The sequence below is a fragment of the Pelophylax lessonae genome (assembly GCF_965119305.1).
Source record: "Pelophylax lessonae genome assembly, chromosome: 1".
NCBI lineage: Eukaryota > Metazoa > Chordata > Amphibia > Anura > Ranidae > Pelophylax > Pelophylax lessonae.
Window position 1 is genome coordinate 769,951,134 of NC_138768.1, and position 19,730 is coordinate 769,970,863.

The window sequence follows — 19,730 nt, forward strand, 5'->3', positions numbered from 1 at the left end:
ACCCCCTCATGACTAATTATGTATGTTGATGAGGTAGCTGCCATCTAGACCAAGGAAAGCAGAGCACATGAGAATGTATCTGGTGACCGTACCCTAATGTGTATGCAGTAAGAGCCAGACCAGGCAATTAGAAACAAAACACTCAGGGCTAACATACTTACAGACCGTGGTTGGTAAAAATAGGAGTGTATCGTAATGAACGTGTGACGTATGACATATGATATACAGATGAGGAGATGGTATGCGCTACAACCAATTAAAATTGAAACCTCAGCCTGTATGGAAATGTAGACAAGACAGGTCCAGGTATGTGTGATAACTAACTAAAAAAAACCCTGACATGACAGGAAAATACAAGACAATATGAAGTACACATAAAACAAACCTGCTAACCCTTAGTGTAACCTAATATCCAACCGAAACAACATTATAGAAATGCAGTGGCTACCATCAGGCGAAAGATATGAAAACATGACGATAAAATTCCCAATAGCGAAAAATAATTTTTGCAGGGAAATGCAATCATATGCGTATTGTACTGCAATGACTTGGTTACTATGCTATCGCAAACGCAGAGCCCCAATAATGAAAAATAAAATAAAACAAACATTTACTGAAGAATTCCCCCTTATTTAATATATATATATATATATACATACATATACATTTTTTTATTAATTTATTTTTGATTAGGCATGGATTACAAAGCAATTGGTGGGCAGTAACTAGGATGGACCACCATTACTGGCATCACCTGCCAACCTTCTGAATGCTGCAAGGATGGCAGGTGAACCTGGAACATGAATGAGAGTTTTTTTTTTTTTTTTAACAGGAGAAAAGATGTAACTGAACAGTAGGACAGGCACTGACTGCCTGGTGTGACTGGATAAGTGAGGCAAGGAATAATGAAAGCTGAGCAGAGCTGGATAACTCTGATACTAAAAACCCCCGCCCCTTTTCATTCTGAGGATAGGATAAACCAACAGGAGTGTGCTCCTTGCTTCCTGCTCCCTGCCCCCCTCCTCCATGTCACCATGTGGACTAACCAGAGGCCAGACTGCTCATGAATGTGAGAAGCAGTTGCCGTGGCCCTGTCCTCACTTCTCCCCTTCCCTGCATCACTCACCCACCTACCAGAAAACCTGACAGCTGAAAGGAGAGGCTTCACTCGCTGATAGTGAAGCCAGATAGAGCTCCCTGCTCTGTTGTATGGAAACTGGAAGTGAAGACAGCTGACTGTAACCTATAGAACCAGAAGGAAACAAACTGACATGTGCCTGCCAGAGGAGGAGGAATTTATACCCCCCAGACTCCTCCTACAAAGGCCTGCCTTCATATATATATATATATATATATATATATATATATATATATATTTAGATTCTTTTTTTGCAGAGGCCCTAGAAATAAAATGGCGGTGCAATGTTTTTCTGTCACACGATATTTACGCACAATAAATAACTCAATGCTTTGGCGAAATATAAAAGACGATGTTATGCCAAGTAAATAGATACCTAACATATCAAGCTTTAAAATTGCACATGCTCATGAAATGGTGAAATGGCGACAAACTACAATACCTTCAAAATCTCCATAGGCGAGGCTTTAAAAACATTTACAGGTGACCAGTTTAGAGTTACAGAGGAGGTCCAACAGTATAATTATTGCTCTTGATATAACGTTCATGGCGATACCTCACATGTGGGGTGCAAACTGTTTACATATGCGTGCGTGACCTACATATGCATTCACTTCTGGGGGACAGGGGCGCTTTAAATTATGTTATTAATATTTATTTTATTAATTTTTATTTTATTTTAAGACTGTCCCTAATTTTTTTTTTCGAACACTTGTATTCCTATCACAAGAAATGTAAACTTCCCTTGTGATAGAAATAAGGCATGAGAGGTCCCTTTTATGTAGACATCTGGGGTCTATAAGATTCCAGATCTCTCCTTTATTCTGGAAAGCATAAGATGAAAAAAAAAATTGATATTTCCGAAAAAAAAGGCAGCGGTTACATCTGCCCTAACCAGAAGTGACATTATGACTTTCTAGTCCTTGGCCAGCTATATGATAACCCGGTACAACTGCCGGATCAGATACTGGGCTACCCGGAAAGGCGCCAATGGGCGTTGGGAGGGGGGGGAGACATCCCCACCCACCATTGCCTTTAAAAGCAATCCAGGGGCTAATCAGCCACTAGGATTGCTTATTGATGAAAAAGCATCGCCAGCTGAAAAATACAGGGAATTATGGCATACAGCTGCAGCCATAGGCCGGTATAACAACTATCTATGGGATTCTGTGGCAAGTGGATATTCGCCTAGAGGGAATTTTTTTTTTTTTCAGCTCTTTAGTTTTAAAATAGCTCAGCAAGTGGCTATTTCTTCCCCAGCTTTGTGTACTACATTTAGGGCCCATTCCTACTATTCAGATGTTACACTAAATGACATCCCAATGTACCTTGTTAACAGACATGCATTGCAGTGCACTATATTGCCAGAAATACTTTTGGTCCATTGGGCAGTCCATCTAAATGAATAGGCTGAATTAACATGACACATATTTGACATGAAACATATTAACACACCTGTGCTAATGCAGCACAATAGTATGGATAAGCCCTTAATAATTCTCAAAGAGGGAGCCTACACTGCAAAGAAACATGTGAGAGGAGACTGCAGTTCAATCCAGAATCAATTTTAAATCCAGCTGAATTGGGATAAATAAAATGGGCATTCTAGCTGTAGCTCTGCTGTAATGGAAGCAGCAGTTTACTGTGACTTAACTTATTGCCTAGGTTTCCTAATATTATTTATTTATGTGTTATGTAATTCAAGTTGATAATTAGATTTACTGGCCATTTACCATTCCTTGTTTGAACGTGCACACCGGCATACAGAAAATACTGACATCTAAAAGATACCATAGAAAAAAATAAGAGAATATTTGATTTTGAGGACTCAGATGTCTAAAATAGTAGTAATAATCAGGAGATGTATGGCCAAGTCATGCAGCAACGCCATAATGCAATATAGGATTATAAATGTCCTAAACGAATGGTAGCTGTGTTCCACACAGTCATTATATATGAGCGGGAGGTTATTTAAACAGTACATGTTATTGTGCTCCCTGGGGTGGTTGTGGTTCACTAAAGAGGTGTAACTAAATAAAGGTCAAACAGATAAAAATATAGTAGGACTGAAGGCTGGAAGCTGTGCGTAAGTGCTAAAGTGTCCTATTTTCTTCGGTGTTTAGTTAGATTAATAAAAGCTTTTGAAATGTCACCGACTTTAATTTTCCACAATTTTCTTTCTACTGTCAAAAAGCTTTAAATTATAATGATACCACGGACAAAGCAGATTTGTAAACTTAAAGAAAAAGCCCTCTGGACCATGCTTTTAGTGTTGCTCCTGGCTTGTCTGAGCAATAAATCCCAATAGCTCTATACACAGTGTTTTAAATCATAGTTATTGTATGCCAATACTATCTCTACAGAGGGATGGACAGACTGCACAGGTGACATCTGGGATTTAGGGGCCCATTGTTATTAGATAGGGGCCAAATGGGTGCAGGGACACCTCAATGTTTATATAGACCTGGACATGGCTCATTCAATCTAGCTTTCAAATATTACATAGTGAATACTGCAATGTGTCATACACACCAGAGCATTTTAGTAATGCCTGCAATGCCCACGCATGTTACTTGCGTTCATGAACTGCTGTGTCATTCGTTTTGAATAGCACCCCAATGGCACCCCTACACACCTTCCCAATGCACCTGCATTACAGCAGTGCTTTGTTTTGACCAAATCTGCTGCAGGTCTATTTTTTGACCTGCTGGGGTGCATTGGCAGCTGACTTATTGCAACACACATTAAAATGCGACATAACATGCATTGATACACATGCATTAAGCATACTGCATATGATCGTCCTGGTGTAAATGGGCCCTTAATGTTTTCTAATGGCCAGAAATTGAATAGTGGATCTAAACATTAAATACTCACTCTGTCTGTACATGTATTTATTGTAAAAAAGCTAAACATTTACCTGTACTGCCTATAATGACCTGTAATCCTTCTCTATGTAAATATTTTATTATTTTTATTTAGGTGCTATATACCACCAAAAGTTTGTGCAGTGCTTTACAATATAAAGGGAGACAGTACAATTATATACAAAAGGATTAGGAGGACTCTTCTCATGGAGCTTACAATCTAAAGGGAGGAAAGGTGATACAAAAGGTAATGGCTGCGGGGGATGATCTGATAGGGGTGGTCAAAGTACAGGTTTAAGGCAAAGGTGTGGTAGGCTTCCCTGAATAAATGAGTTTGATGGACAGGGTAGGAGCTAACCAGACATACTAGGGTATGGAGTATCAGAGGATGGGAGAGATTCTGGAGTCATCCTGGAGGCAAGAATGGGAGAAGGTAAGAAGGAAGCTATAGAGCAAGAGGTCTTGTGAAGAGCAAAGTGGACGAATGGGGGGGCTATCTCAAAATCGGATTGGTGAATCTGCTGGGGGTGGTGTTTTGAGTGGCTTTGTATGTTGTGGTTAGTATTTAGAATCTTTTATGTTGGGCTAGTGGAAACCAGTGAAGGGGTTGCCTGAGAGGGGCAACAGCTACAGATCAGTTAGTAAAGTATATGAGTCTGGCAGCAGCATTGATAATAGACTGAGTGGGTATAGCCTGTATGACAATAGGACAATGAGAATGGAGTTGTAGTAGTCAAGGCAGGAGATAAGCAGGGAGTGAATATGTTGCTTTTTGGTGTTGTTAGTTACATAGGGGTGAATTTTGGAAATGTTACAAAGGTTAATGCAGCAAGATTAAGCCAGTCATTAGATGTGGGCTTAAAGGTGAGGTTAGAGTCTAGGATTACATATAGGATGTGTGGAGTCTAGGATTAAACCCTAGGATGTGTGGAGGTACCAGTAATTGTGCTGTTGATCTTGATTGTAAAGTCATGAGAGAGGGATCAGGATTCAGGGAGGAAGATATAATACAGGCTCAACTTTAGACAGATTGAGTTTGAGGAAGTAGGGTGACACGTTGCTCAGTAAATTTGTGATACGTGAAGAGATCAAGGGGGTAAGCTGGGGAATTGAGAGTTACACTAGATCTTGGTTTCATGGGCATAAAGATGGTATTGGAAGCCATGGAAGTTTATCAACTGGCCATGGGATGAAGTGTAGAGAGAGAGAGAACAGAAAGGGCCTAAGGACAAGAGTTTTTTGGCACCCTAATGGAAAGGGAAAAAAGAGCAGAGGGGGTAGATTTGCAGGTGACACTAAATGTGTGACTGGATAGGTAAGAGGAGAACCAGAAAAGAGCAAAATCGTGGTGATCAAGGAAGTAGAGTTTATTGAGGAGAAGAGGGTGGTTGACTATCAAAGGCAGCAGGAAAGACCTAAGAGTACAATTATGTGGTAATGACCATTGGTTTTAGCAGTTAGTAGGTCATTAGTGAATTTTAGTAGGGTGGTTTCAGTGGAATGTTGTGGGCTGAAGCCAGACTGTAGGGGGTCAAGAAGGTTGTTATCAATAAGATAAAAATCCTACTGTTGTGGAAAAGGATTTCAAGAAGCTTGGAGTCAAAAGGTAGCAGAGAGATGGGTCTTAGGTTGTTAAAACGGGTGGGGTCCAGTGAGAGTTTTTTAAGCATGGGGGTAACCAGTGCATGTTTGAGATAGGAGGAAAATGTGTCAGTGTAGAAGGAGAGATTAAAGATGTAGGTTAGAGAGTGTAGGATAGAGCAGGAAAGGGGCTGAAGTAGTTATGAGGGAACATGGTCCTGTGGACAGATAGTGAGGTAGGAAAAATTCCCTACTTTACTTTGTACACTAGCTGAAGTATTTACATCTGTCTTACACTAACAGATTAAATTAGAACAAATGGGCAGGTAACTGACCTTTTTTAAGCAAAAACTTCTATATAAGGTATTATTAACACTGCGCTCAGAGATTGCTCAAAAGATAAGACATATTTGGAAGCTGCTCGCAAAAATATCCAAATTTTGGGGGAGAGCTTTGTACTGGGGGGGGGGGGGGGTTGAGAATTTTGGGATGTGCACTCCTGAGCCCTGCACCCTGTACATAGCTCACTCCTGAACTCTGCACTCTGAACATAGCACATTCCTGAACTCTGTACCCTGTACATATCAGACTCCAGAGTCCTGTACCCTGTACATAACGGACCCTAGAGCCCTCATAGCGTACTCCAGAGCCCTACACCTTCCACATAGCACATTCCTGAACTCTACACTGTGTAGGTTGAGCATTCCTGAACGGAGACCTCTGTAAGTAGTACCCTCCTGAACCCTAAACTCTGTACATAGAACACTCCCGAACTCTATACTATGCATATAGTGCACTCCTGAACTCTGCACTATGCACATAGAACAGTCCTGCACTCTATAGTACATTCCTGAACCCTGCACTCTTTACATAGAACACTCTCGAACTCTATACTATGCATATAGTGCACTCCTGAACTCTGCATTCTGTACGTAGAGCAGTACTGAACTCTGCACTCTGTATGTAGCGCGCTCCTGAAATCTGCACTCTGTACGTAGTGCACTCCTAAACCCCAAACTCTTTATGTAGCGTACTCCTGAACTCTGTACTCTCCATGTAGCCCACTCCTGAATTCTGTATGTAATGCACTCCTGATCTCTGCACTCTGTATGTAGCACATACCTGAACCCTGTGCGCAACACACTCCTGGTATTTATCAATGCATTTTAAAACCCTCCCTTTGTGCAATCTGGCCAGACTCATCCTTTGATGTCACTTGCGCTGCACCTGTGGGGGGAGGGGGGGGTGGTTAAGTTCCTGCAGCTATTGTCTGAGAAAAAACCCTTATTTATACAATGTTGGACACGTTTATCACTTGTATTTCCTTAATTTTATACCTTTATTGAAATTATATTTCAATAAGACGGATGGACGCTTCATGTGAACTCCAGTGCAGGGCTGAAAAAGGCAGACAAATGTTTTATCCACATCTATCCACTCTGCACCTCTCTGCTCCATTGTGGTGTGAATGGAACACAAAGAGAAAACAAAGATCTTTACATTGTGAGCACAGATTTCCAAACATGGTGTAAACAAGCCCTAAAGTATTTTATTTCAAAAGTAAATACCCAACTTTGCCTTGATGTCATGTAATAACATGAACAGCAGAACTCACACTGGACAAAAAAAAAAGGGGGGGGGGAATACAAGTAACGAATCAGTTTCTCCTACAAGGCACATGTGCTAACAGAAGAGGATGCTAGGGGTATGTTTCTGGGGCAAATTGTACTGTCATTGCAGTGGAGGTTAGGGCCTGGTTGTACTGCTTAGGGCTGCTTAGATCAGGACACTGGCAGGGAAGATAGTTAAAGATGAAGTAAGCTCAAAGGCATAATTTGTGCCTGTAATAAAGCTTACCTATAGGTACTGTAAATATCTCCTAAACTTGTACCGTTTAGAAGATATTTACATTACATGCAGCCGATGACATCATCAGCGCATGGGCTCTGAAGGAACAGCCACCAGTGCTGTTCCTTCAGATACCTGTGCTGTGAATAACGGCTCCCCTGCGCATGCGTGGGAATGACGTCATTGCAGCTCCAGCCTGTCACACAGCCGGAGACCACGGAACCGCAAGGAAGACCGGGTGAAGATGTACACTGTTTTTGTTTTCAGGTAAGTTTCACATAACATGCTAGTATGCGATGCATACAAGAACATTATGCCTTTAGCTTGCAGGTCCGAAAAAACAAAAACAACCAGCGGTTTACAACCGCTTTAATACTTGTTTCTTTGAACAATGTATTCAGCTGTTAGCTTGGTGTTCAGCTGAGTGATCTGTGTGGTTATAAAAATCCCAGTTCAAATATTTTCATGTGTCTATATACCTACATAATGATCTTTATGAGCACTGAGTAATACAAAGCTGCTGCTGAATAGCTCAGTTAAGATCTATTACCGATATCACTTACTAGTCCATTAATTTACATTGAGCAAATTTGATATATTTAATACTAGCTAAATATCTTGTTATAATGACTTAATGAAATGGCTTGGTGAATAAGATTTATTGCTGTGCAGTGTGTTCTCAGCTAATGCTATTTATGGTAACACTTTGCACCTATATCTACATTAAGGTTATGTGCATTTGTTTCAAATTACCGTTCATCATTGGTCTATATAAAGTAACGTCAGCTCTCTGCTTCCAATCTTTCAAGGGTCTTTATGCATGGAAGTACAGGGTCTTGTGGCTAGGTTTTTTTTTTTTTTTTTCCAGGGGATGCCTCCCAAAACACAACTGAACACAAGACATATAGAACATATACAACTTGGTTATTTATTTATTAAAACATTGTGAAATGCATTTTTATTAGAACGAACATATACTATATTACCAAAAGTATTGGGATGCCTGCCTTTACACACACATGAACTTTAATGGCATCCCAGTCTTAATCTGTAGGGTTCAATACTGAGTTGGCCCACCCTTTGCAGCTATAACAGCTTCAACTCTTCTGGGAAGGCTGTCCACAAGGTTTAGGAGTGGGCTTATGGGAATGTTTGACCATTCTTCCAGAAGCGCATTTGTCAGGCACTGATGTTGAAGAGAAGGCCTGGCTCGGAGTCTCCACTCTAGTTTTTCCCAAAGGTGTTCTATCGGGTTGAGGTCAGGACCCTGTGCAGGTCAGTCAAGTTCCTCCACCCCAAATAATACCCATTATATTTGTAAAACGTGTGAAATGTCACCTTCTGGTCAAATGTACTTTGTCGAAAGTGTTAGGCTATATTGGTTGAATGTTCTTTACTTCTTCTGCTCAAATGCTACAGTATATTCACTTAGGAATGAACAATAAGGAATGCAACAAATAGAAATTGACATTTCACACATATTACAAACATTATGGGTATTGTTCATGACATAAAGATTTTTTTTTTTTAAATAGATCCCCCTAAATGTTGTACAACGTTTCATCTGCATAATGTTTCTGCTCTGTCCATACAGCCTTTGACATATCACTTAAAAGGCAATTTTATATGCATTTACTTATTTATTTTTATGTTTAAAGGTTGCACGTTATAAACTGGTGTGCCTTTTTATACAAACATAGAATATAGAGGTATGGTCTAATCTCCAATAAAATGGTGATCGCTCCTCATATCCATGACAAAATGGTGAGTTGTTATTTCCAGTTCCGTATCGCATTCTAAATGCCAGACGAAGCACTTCTGGTTTTTATCTTAGCCTAATTGATTACCGACCCGGAATATGACAGCGGTGAGTTATTTCGGGTTCCGTATCACAGGCAAAATGGCCAATGGAGCACTTCCGGTTTTTATTGTAGCCTAATTGATTACCGACCCGGAATATGACAGCTGTGAGTTATTATTTCGGGTTCCGTCGTTCCGTGAAAAAACGATACCCGTGAGAAAACCATACCCTCGTCACTTCCGGAGGGTATGGATTTCTCACGGTAGTTTAACTTGCGGCGGTTACATTATAACAGCTCCTCTGCATCATGCCTCATGTCCGCTCCTTCCCCTGTCACTTCCCTGATCTCGGTTAATAAATGTAAAAGCGGATCACGGAGCACAGATCGCCGTCACTTACATTTTATACACCCGCCGCCGCTTTTATATTTATTAGGGGAGATGAGGGAAGTTACATGGAGAGGAGAGGAGATGATTGATGTTGCAGCAGAACTGTTTTAATTTTACCGCCGCAAGTATTAGTGCCGTTAACATATCATACCCTCCGAGCATGCGCACTTGTGAACTTCTTTCTTCTTCAATTACGTCTCCGGGGCTCTGAGCATGCGCTCTGCTGCGCTGCTCTGCTGTTTCAGACCGGAAGTGACGAGGGGTATGGTTTCTTCACGGGGTATGGTTTTTTAACGTTACACCGTATCACAGGCAAAATGGCCAATGGAGCAATTCCGGTTTTTATTTTAGCCTAATTGATTACCAGGATTGGAAGATTTTTGAGAAGCTACAAAAGCATGGCTGACGTTGACTCTAGTGGACCCCTTGATAATGTCCTATTGGATAAAACGCGTTGGGGGGGAGATACTAGTGCTGACGTCAATGTAAGGAGTTTTATTTGAGTTTTATTTGTACATGCATTCACAATAAAATACTGTATACTACACTATGAGGATTATCTTTGGCTCAAGGTGAGCTTTTTGTATCACAGCCATGTCCTAACCAGGAGTGCTGCTCGACAGTTTCTCCACACTGAATGACAGAAATACATTGAATGCATGTTTGCTGCTGTAACGGCAGCCATCAGTTCCGGTGAATGTTCATTTCACTGGGGTGCGGTGGCTGACCTTGGAGCACTTTGCTGGAGCACCTTTTCTCACTTCAAGATACATATTTTTTTACATTGCTGCACTGGACTATCTTTACAAGCTATCACTGTTTTATGGGATTTTGTGAATTCATTTTTTTATTTTTAGCTGGGAGGACTTGAGTTTCACTATTTTTGGACTTGTTTTTGTTCACTCATTGTTTATTGTCACCTACTTATGTTTTGGTGCTACACATCTTTTTATATAATATTTGCATAAGTTGGGTATATTGCTTACAGCGCATAGACACTTTTTACATAGAATATAGAGTTGACTCATGACCCTCACACATGAGGGTCCAAGCAGAAGCTGTCTTCTTTTAGAGTTTCTATCTCTTACTGAAACTCCATTAGACCCCCGTCTGAACAGAGTAGACAGAGAAGGGGAGGGAGTCAAAGAATGGGTGTAAACTGGATCTTGAACTGCTAAGTTTCTTAAACAACATAATAGCATGTAAAAAAGATCCTACAGCTCCACCTACTGTCTTGAAATTAAAAAATAACTACATAATATTTAGTTAGCTAACAAAAAAAATTAAAAAGAAAATCACTTTTTACTCCTGGCTATGGTAAAGAAAATATATGAAATGCCTCTACATATTCTTTTAAAGCAGATAATATTTTATACCTTTAGTTAATATGCAGTGGAAGCCCTGTTAGGTCTTAGCAAGGCCTCATGCTGATTCCCATATGTGCTGCAGCAGATGGAGACCAGTGTAGAAACAAGCATTCCTACTGACACAAGATGGGATTACTGGTTCATACTTTCCGTAATAATGTCTGCAAGAAAGTCTGTCTGTGTTTCCTAGAGAATGCAAAGGAGCATCTTAATACGTACTTAATGCTAAAAATGTTTATTTGAGATGAAAAAATGTCTGGATATTATTGAGGGCATGCCAAGAATGCCATTTTATTGCCTATAGTAAACAGTTTCAGCTGCTTTTTTTTTTGTAGTTCAAGTTTAAAAAAGAAACAACCATAGGCACTCTATTCAGCTCCAGCTCCCCTTAGGAGGCGACCTCTCAATGTCTCAGTCTCACCGGTGTCATGGTCAGTCACCAGCAACAGGTCTATGTCCTTTCTTTTTTTTTTTTTTTTTTTATTTATCATTTTATTTTAATTTCAAGGAAAATCAATACAAACGTTATAATATATAAACCAAGTGAGGTAGATAGAGCACAAAGACAGAAGCAACATCAACTTTCCTGTTACAAAATATGTTACATTCATCCAAAAATTTCCAATCCTTTAATATTCAAACAATTATCAGTTACTCATCCAGGAAGAGGCATTGTTAAGGCAGCAAGGCTCTTCAAAATCTCTCCGTCTTACTCTTCCCTTTCCTACAAAATCGATCCTTGCCTCTCTTCCCTTCATTGTTCTTCCACCTTTTATTCTAAAAAATACTGTAAACTTTTACATTTGTCTTTATCTCTACCTCCTCCTCCTATCCATCCTTTTTCCTTTCTTTTTTTCTCTATCCTCCCTCCCCCTTCTCACCCCCCCTTCTTCCCTCCCGCCCCCATTCATACTATCATACCAACATACACATAAAAAAAAAAAAACCCAAGAAGGATAATAAGGAGTTCCCTGCTCATGATAAATGTTTAGGCTAAACCTCTAAACCGCTAATTTTCTTGCCCATTCGGTCACTGAAGGAGCCTGTATCTTCCTCCAGTACTGGGGTATACATGCTCTTGCAGCGTTCATCATGTGGGGTAATATAGATCTTTCATATTTCCTCCTTGGTATCTCCGATATCTGTAATAGGCAGAAGGCTGCATCTCCCTCAATCTTATAATCCGTTATTTTTTTAACTATATCTCTGACTTCTGACCAGAATTTCTTTTTATCTGGGCAATTCCAAAAAATATGATACAACGTACCTTCTCCTTCCCCACATCTCCAGCAACTGTCTGATTCCTGAGGATACCATTTATGTAATTTATCTGGTGTATTATACCATCTGGTTAAGAGCTTATAATTTGTTTCCTGGATTTTGGTGCATTTTGTTGGCCCGAATGTTGACCTAAATATCTTCTGCCTCTGTGTTTCTGTTATATCTATATTTAAGTCTAGTTTCCATTTTTCTAGCCATTTCAATCTTGGTTAATCTAGTGGAGTATTCAACATTTTGTATAAATTAGAAAGGGTACGTTCTTTGCCCTCCATTTTCTCACATAATTTCTCAAAATTCGTCAAAGGTTTCACAAATTTCTCCGGTTCTGGGAGAGACTCCAAGAAATGCCGTAGCTGGATTGCCTCCCAGAGGAGTAGCCCATATGGTCCATTCCCATCTGTTAAACTAGAAATTGATGGCCATATCCTCTGGTTCACAAAAGTTTTAACGCATTCTTGTCCTGTTTCACGTAATTTTTTTAAAGTGCTGTCTATCCAGGCCCGGGGTAAAATTAGGATTTCCTAGAATAGGGTATAACGGAGATTCTATTGTAGTTAAATTTTGTCTCAAGGATTGCTGGTTAGGTTACCTATCCTTAATGTATTCCCAATCAAGGGATGTATTTTCAAAGTTTTGGGAAGAGTCTGGTAACACCATATCGCTCTCTTTTTTTTTTTTTTAAATCAATATTTTATTGGGTTTTCAACGTGTACAATAAGCATATGAAAACAAAACAACTTTAACAATGTAAGGAAGCAGGTACAGGACCCAACAGGTCTATCGGAAACATATAACTGAAGGTTAGAAATAGAAGTAGACACTGTAGGGGTTAAGCCCTAGAAATCTAGGGGGGGGGGTTGGTATAGGAAGGCAGGGGATACAAGGGAGATTGAAAAGGAATAGGGGAGGGGAGGCCGGGAAGGGGGAGGATGGGGAGGGGTATGAGAGGAGGGTAAGACTGGGGAAAGATGAAAAGAAAAAGAGAGATGTAGTAAGGGGGACCAGCGTCACAGGGGGAAGTGGTTAGTCATATCATAAGTGCCATTGACCCCCCTCCCATCTAGAAGGGTCAGATGGCATAGATAGGCATAGTGAGGAGGTAGAGAGAGGAAGAGCTAGAGCAACAGATAAAGAACAGGTTGAATAACACAGTAAGGTATCTCTATTGGTCAATGAGGCATTCAAGAGGTAACGGTATGCTTAATCAAGGGTATCAGTCCACAAATGCGAATGTGCTCGGGGGGTTCCCGCTGGGATGTGTGCGTAGTAATGTAGGAGGCTTCAGAGGCATCCCCCGGGGAGCACAAGACTTAATGTAAAGGTCCCATTTGGCATGGAATCGATGGGGGGAAGCGTTGAATACAGACACATCCAGGTTTTCCCGCTTGAAGAGAGCTTCTAATTCCAATTTAACAGCCGTAAGGGTTGGTGGGGTTGAGTGTATCCAGGATCGTAGGATGGCCCTCCTGGCAGTCATCAAACATGTGGATAACCAAGGCTTATGACATTTAACAAGCGGTAAATGGGGTTTGAGAAGTCGTTGAGAGGAAGGAACTGGAGAGTCATCTATCAGACCAAATATGAAGGAGAAGGGGTCCATGGGAGGTAAATAACCGGTCATTCCAGAGATGAAGTGCGCCACTGAAGTCCAAAACTGGACGATCATGGGACAGGACCAGAGTCTGTGGAAGAGAGTAGGTCTATGCAAATGACACCAGGGGCAACAGCGGAGGGGGGTGGCAGATGTAATTGTTGAGAAGGGAGAGTAAGCTCTGTGGATTATCCTGAGTTGCTGCTCCCTACAGAATTTGTTAGTAGTATAAGAGCATACAGTTCTAAAGCCCTGCAGGATGTATGGCTTTGATCCTTCGAATGAAAGGTCTTTATCCCACGAGGATTTATCGGTCTTGGACCTGGGGTTGCCAAGTTGAAGTTGAAGCGGTTTGTAAATATGGGCAATTCTAAGGTCCTTGAGCTCCAGTATACGGTCTATGATGGAGGTACGGGTTCTCTCCGTTTTTGATCTTACTAGTGATTGCACGAAGGCGGATGCCCGATGTACAAGTAAGAAGTGGGAATATCGCTCTCTTTAAAGATACAGCAGTCTGTGCCTGTTCTATTTGGACCCATAATTTCGTTTCTGCGTGGTGCCACCAGTCTATTATTCTGTATAGGTGTATAGCATGATAATATCTACGTAGATCTGGTATTGCAAGTCCACCCATATATTTAGGGAGTGTTAAACTATTACGGGCTATACGTGTTTTTTTTACCAGACCAGATGTATCTAGTAAACAATCCATGTACAGTTTTAAAGAAGCTATTCGGTATTTTAATGGGCAGGGCTCTCATAAGATATAAGTATTTTGGTAAAATATCCATTTTTATTAGGTTCCCTCTACCAAACCATGATTGAAGTCCCCCCTCCCACTGCTCCAGGAGTTTTTTTGTCTCCCCGATCAGGGGAGCTAGGTTCAATTCATATATTTTTGATAAGTTTGCTGCTATATAAGTCCCTAAATATTTTACTGCTTCCTCCACCCATACAAATCCAAAGTTGCTCTTTAATCTATTCATTTTTGCCTCTGATATTCCCACCCCCAGTGCTTCCGATTTCCCATAATTTATTTTGAGATTTGAAATATCTCCATACTGTTTAAATTCCCTCAGGAGCACTGGTAGTGATACATCTGGTTCTGTCAAGGTAAATAATAAATCATCCGCATATGCTGAAATTTTATATTGCTCCTTACCCAAGGTAACTCCCTTTATATCTGGATTTGATCGGATTTTGCATAAAAATGGCTCTAATGTAAGGGCAAAGAGCAAAGGGGATAATGGGCACCCCTGCCTTGTACCATTTTTTATGCAAAAGGGTTCTGATAGGACCCCATTAGCCTTAACCCTCGCCGTCGGGTTTTAAATATACCTTGGTTATTCTCTCCCTCATTACTTCTCCTACTCCTATATATCTGAGTACCGACTGCATAGGCCCACTCGACTCTGTCAAAAGCCTTTTCTGTGTCGGTACTCAGTATAACACAGGGGATTTTTGCTTTATTAACTATATGAATTTGATTAAGAACCCTCGTAATATTGTCTTTCGCTTCTCTCGCTGCCATGAATCCAACTTGATCTAGGTGAATTATTTTCGAGAGGACCGTTGCCATTCTTGTCGCTAGAATTTTTGTAAAGATTTTTAAATCTGTATTCAGAAGCGATATACGCCTGTAGCTTCCGCAATTCGAGGGATCTTTACCCTCTTTCAAAATCAATGATAGATAAGCAGCCAATGTATCTCTGGTAAATGCTCCCTCCGTTCCTCTCTCGTTAAATAGTCTTTCCATGTACGGTCCCAAATGGGGGCCAGTACATGGAAGTACTGTGGTGTCAATCCATCTGGACCTGGTGCTTTACCTTTTTTCATATTTTTTATAGTCTGTTGTATTTCTTCCAATGAGATATGTCTTTCCAGATTATCTCCTTCTTCTTCAGAGAGTTTTAATAATCCTGTTTGTGCTAGGTAATCATCCATCTCCTTCTGTGTTTTTCCCACCTCTGGTAAATTATACAACGAAGAATAAAAGTTCCTAAACTCTCCCGTTATTTGTTTCGGTATTACTTTCTTAACTCCCTCCGCTGTCACGATCTGTGGAATATAAGATCTTGTTTTTTGACTCTGTATAGATCTTGCTAAAGTTCTTCTGCACTTGTTCCCTGATTCATAAGATACTTTCCTTGATATTTGTATAGCAGCTTTGGCTCTATATTGCATTAAATCTGATATCTGTTTTCTTACAATACCTAGTTCCCCAAGTGCTGTGTTTACCATTTTTCGCTTATGCTCCATTTCTAGCATTTTAAGTTTCTCTAATAGTGCTGTTAATTGTTTATTCCTTTCCCTTTTTATTCTTGCGCCATGTTTAATCAGTATTCCTATTATCACAGATTTGTGGGCTTCCCACAGTATTCCTATGGCACATCCTGGCTGATCGTTGACATCGAAATAGTCCCTAAGTTCCTTTTGTACCTCCGCCCTTACTTCTTCTATCTACAGAAGGCTTTCATTAAATTTCCAGAATCTTTGTTTTATTGAGCTAATTGTTGTAATACTATAAATCATAGAAATCATTGCATGATCTGACCATGTAATATTATCTATGTCGGTGTGCTTTACCGCCTGGAGATAAGCGTGAGGCACCAAGAAAAAGTCTATTCTCGAGTAACTCCCATGTGGATTCGAGTAAAATGTAAACTCTTTTTCAGTCGGATGTTGAAGACGCCACACATCTATCATTTGTTACTTATGCAGATTCTTCAACATCCGTCTGCATATCATTACGGAGGTAGTAGGTTTGGCTCTGGTGGTATCGGCCATGGGTGACAGCGGTGTATTAAAGTCTCCTCCCAGTAGCAATTGCCCCTGTGCAAAATTTCTAAGAGTATTTAATGTTTTAGCTACAAACTTATCCTGTTGGTTATTAGGGGCATATAGTGTAGCCAAAGTCATCTGGGTTTCCCCTATTTTCCCTTCTAAAAAGAGAAACCTACCGCTGTCATCACATAGCCTATCCTCCAGTTGCCATGGTGTTTTGCTATCTATTAATATCGAAACCCCTCGGGATTTTGATTGCATATAAGTTGCATGATATATATATGGAAATGCATTATTTTTCAGGTACGGAAGTTTATCCGATTTGAAATGCGTCTCCTGGATAAATGCCATATTTGCTTTTACCCGTTTAAGTTCTGATAAGAGTATCCGCCTCTTCTCTGGGACATTTAAGCCTTTTACGTTAAGGGAAACAACCTTTATATCCTCCATTTATTAGTATCAAAGGTTCTAATAAGGACCAAAAAAAAAAGACGAGCAAACACACAACCTTAATTATACACTCACACCTCTCACATCACTCACTCCTATCCCCTTTCCTGTGTCACACACCCGACTGGGAAGAGCAGAAAAAGTTCCTCCCAATCGAGATCCACAGTTCGGATTTAAATCCTTCCAACACACGGCATTTTACTGCCACTAGTGTGTTCTTTACTTTAGGGGGAAACACTTAGAGTGGTCTCCGACACCCCCATACTGTGTGCTTTTATTTCTTTATCTCTAATACCTGTTCCCTTCTTCTATTTTCCTTATACCGGATCCCATCTTAACTTTCTTTCCTCTCCATCCTATGTCCCATTCTACACCAATGATTCCCTCCCCTCACCTCCCCAACTCCTCCCTCCATCTATCTTTATGGAGATTTTTTTTAATTTTTATTTTCCCATTATATAGCCTTGATATCTTAACATATCTTCCATTTGTGACTTTAACACTATATTTTAAATCTCTTATTCTCCATATAGGGAAGGTTAGCTCCATCCTCCCTTCCAGAATAGTTTCAATAAAAAGAGAGCCAAAGAGGGGATAAAAAAAGGGGGGAGAGAGGAAAATAGGGCAATGGGGGGGGGGGGGGAGGAGAGAGAGAGAGATAGGAAGGGAAGAGAAAAAAAAAACCCTGCAATCCCATCAAAACCACCACCCATACCATCGTGTATCATATGAGACTCAAAAATATACAGCCTAATTTTAATGAGCTTAGTGAAGACACCAAAAAAAAAGGGGGATTCACCCCCAACCAAGAGGGGGAGGTGATCCAACCTCTCCTCCCACTTCCTGTGCTCAGTATAAGACAAGGAACCAGCAGTTCATTGTATTTAATGTGTATTCTAGCCAGGTCCAAGACGGGTTTCAGCATGGCTCTTCTCTGTAATGTCCCCTTGAAAACATCCGAAAAGACCTGTATGACCATGCCCTCCATCTTCCACTCTCTGGAGTCTCGAGCCATTCTCAATATTATTTCCTTCTGGGAATACTAGTGCAATTTGCAAATTAAATCTCTTGGTCTCTCCTGAGATTTTTTCTGTAGACCCGGGATCCTGTGCATTCTATCAAACTCTATTTTACCCGGATAATTTGCCCCCAATATATTTTTAAACAACACATTTACTGAGTCTTCCAGTTGTGGACCCTTCAGGGACTCCAATAACCCTTGGACTCTTAAGTTGTTACGCTGGCTTCGGTTTTCCATATCCTCAAGCTGTAATTGCACCCTGGATTCTCTTTCCTCCTGATGTTCAGGTTGTCGGGGTTATTGGGGGTTGATTAAAATAATAATAGGTAAAAAGAAAAATGATTTTAAAAGCCATGTGTATTTCATATTATGCATAAGAGATTCTGAATGGTGCTGCCTGGCGTCCATCTTGTTTTCAGGGTGAAACAAAGTTCATATATGTATTCTTGCAAAATGTCTCTCACAAGCTTACAAGAGAGCATAGAATTTAAACAATAGGGTCTTATAATTTCAGCAGACATTTGTATTTCTATGTAATCGTAAATAAGATCACTTTTGACATCCCGATCAGATAACAGATGTTAAGGGGATGGTAGTGTCAGTCTGTCTATAAGTATTTAACAATAGACAATGGCTCAGTGTTTTTCATCAGACATATAAAATATAAATGTTAAAGATACATTATTATATGTGAGAAGATATTAGCTATAATTATGCCATTATATTATGTAAGGCATATACATATATATTTAGGAATATTGTATCACATTTTGGGTTTATATTCTCATAGTAGTGATCTTGCTTAGATTTTAGACTAGGTGAATAACAATTACTTCATTTTAAGGTATGTGGTAGGAGTGTTTATATAAGCGTTGCTTTAGAATAGACTAAGTAATAAATTCTACCAACCTAGACTCTGTCTGACAGCCCTATGGCATGGTCAAATAAGTAATTGCTTTTCACTAGCTAGAGGTCAAAAGATCATCAGATAAGGATATAGTGGTAAATGTTTTAATTATGTTGAATACAAAATCTAATGAACGGTACGATACTGCCCTCTGGAGGCAAAATACCAGGTGCAGTCTTGAGATAATTTCAGATTTCCAATATAAAAATATTTTATTGTGTTAAATAATATAATTATTGAAATGGCATTACTTGCCAAGGTGAATGATGGAGATACAGGTGGACATTTATGTATGTACTGGGAGTCTGGACAAAGTTTTATGTTGTGTTATATGATTAATCTTACATATAGAGAAATCATCATTTAACTTTATTATCCAAGTATGGGGTTAATTATTTAAAGAGGTGTGTCTCTGACCTCACCAGTTTAGGTATAGAATATCCCGACCAATTGGGATAATGTTTCATCCCTCTGGGTTTTACTTATGGTAATTTTTATAGTTCTTTGTTCTTACCATATAAAAGACCAACCCAGATGAGATAGGGGGACACACTTTACACTACTGACAACACACCTCACACTTACACCACACACGCTATTACATTCCTCGACAGACTCATCCAGACATACTCCATCTTGTCCATCATTCATCTGAAACTTGGAGGAAACTCCTCCCTCACTGGCATCCATCTTAGGACTTTGGTA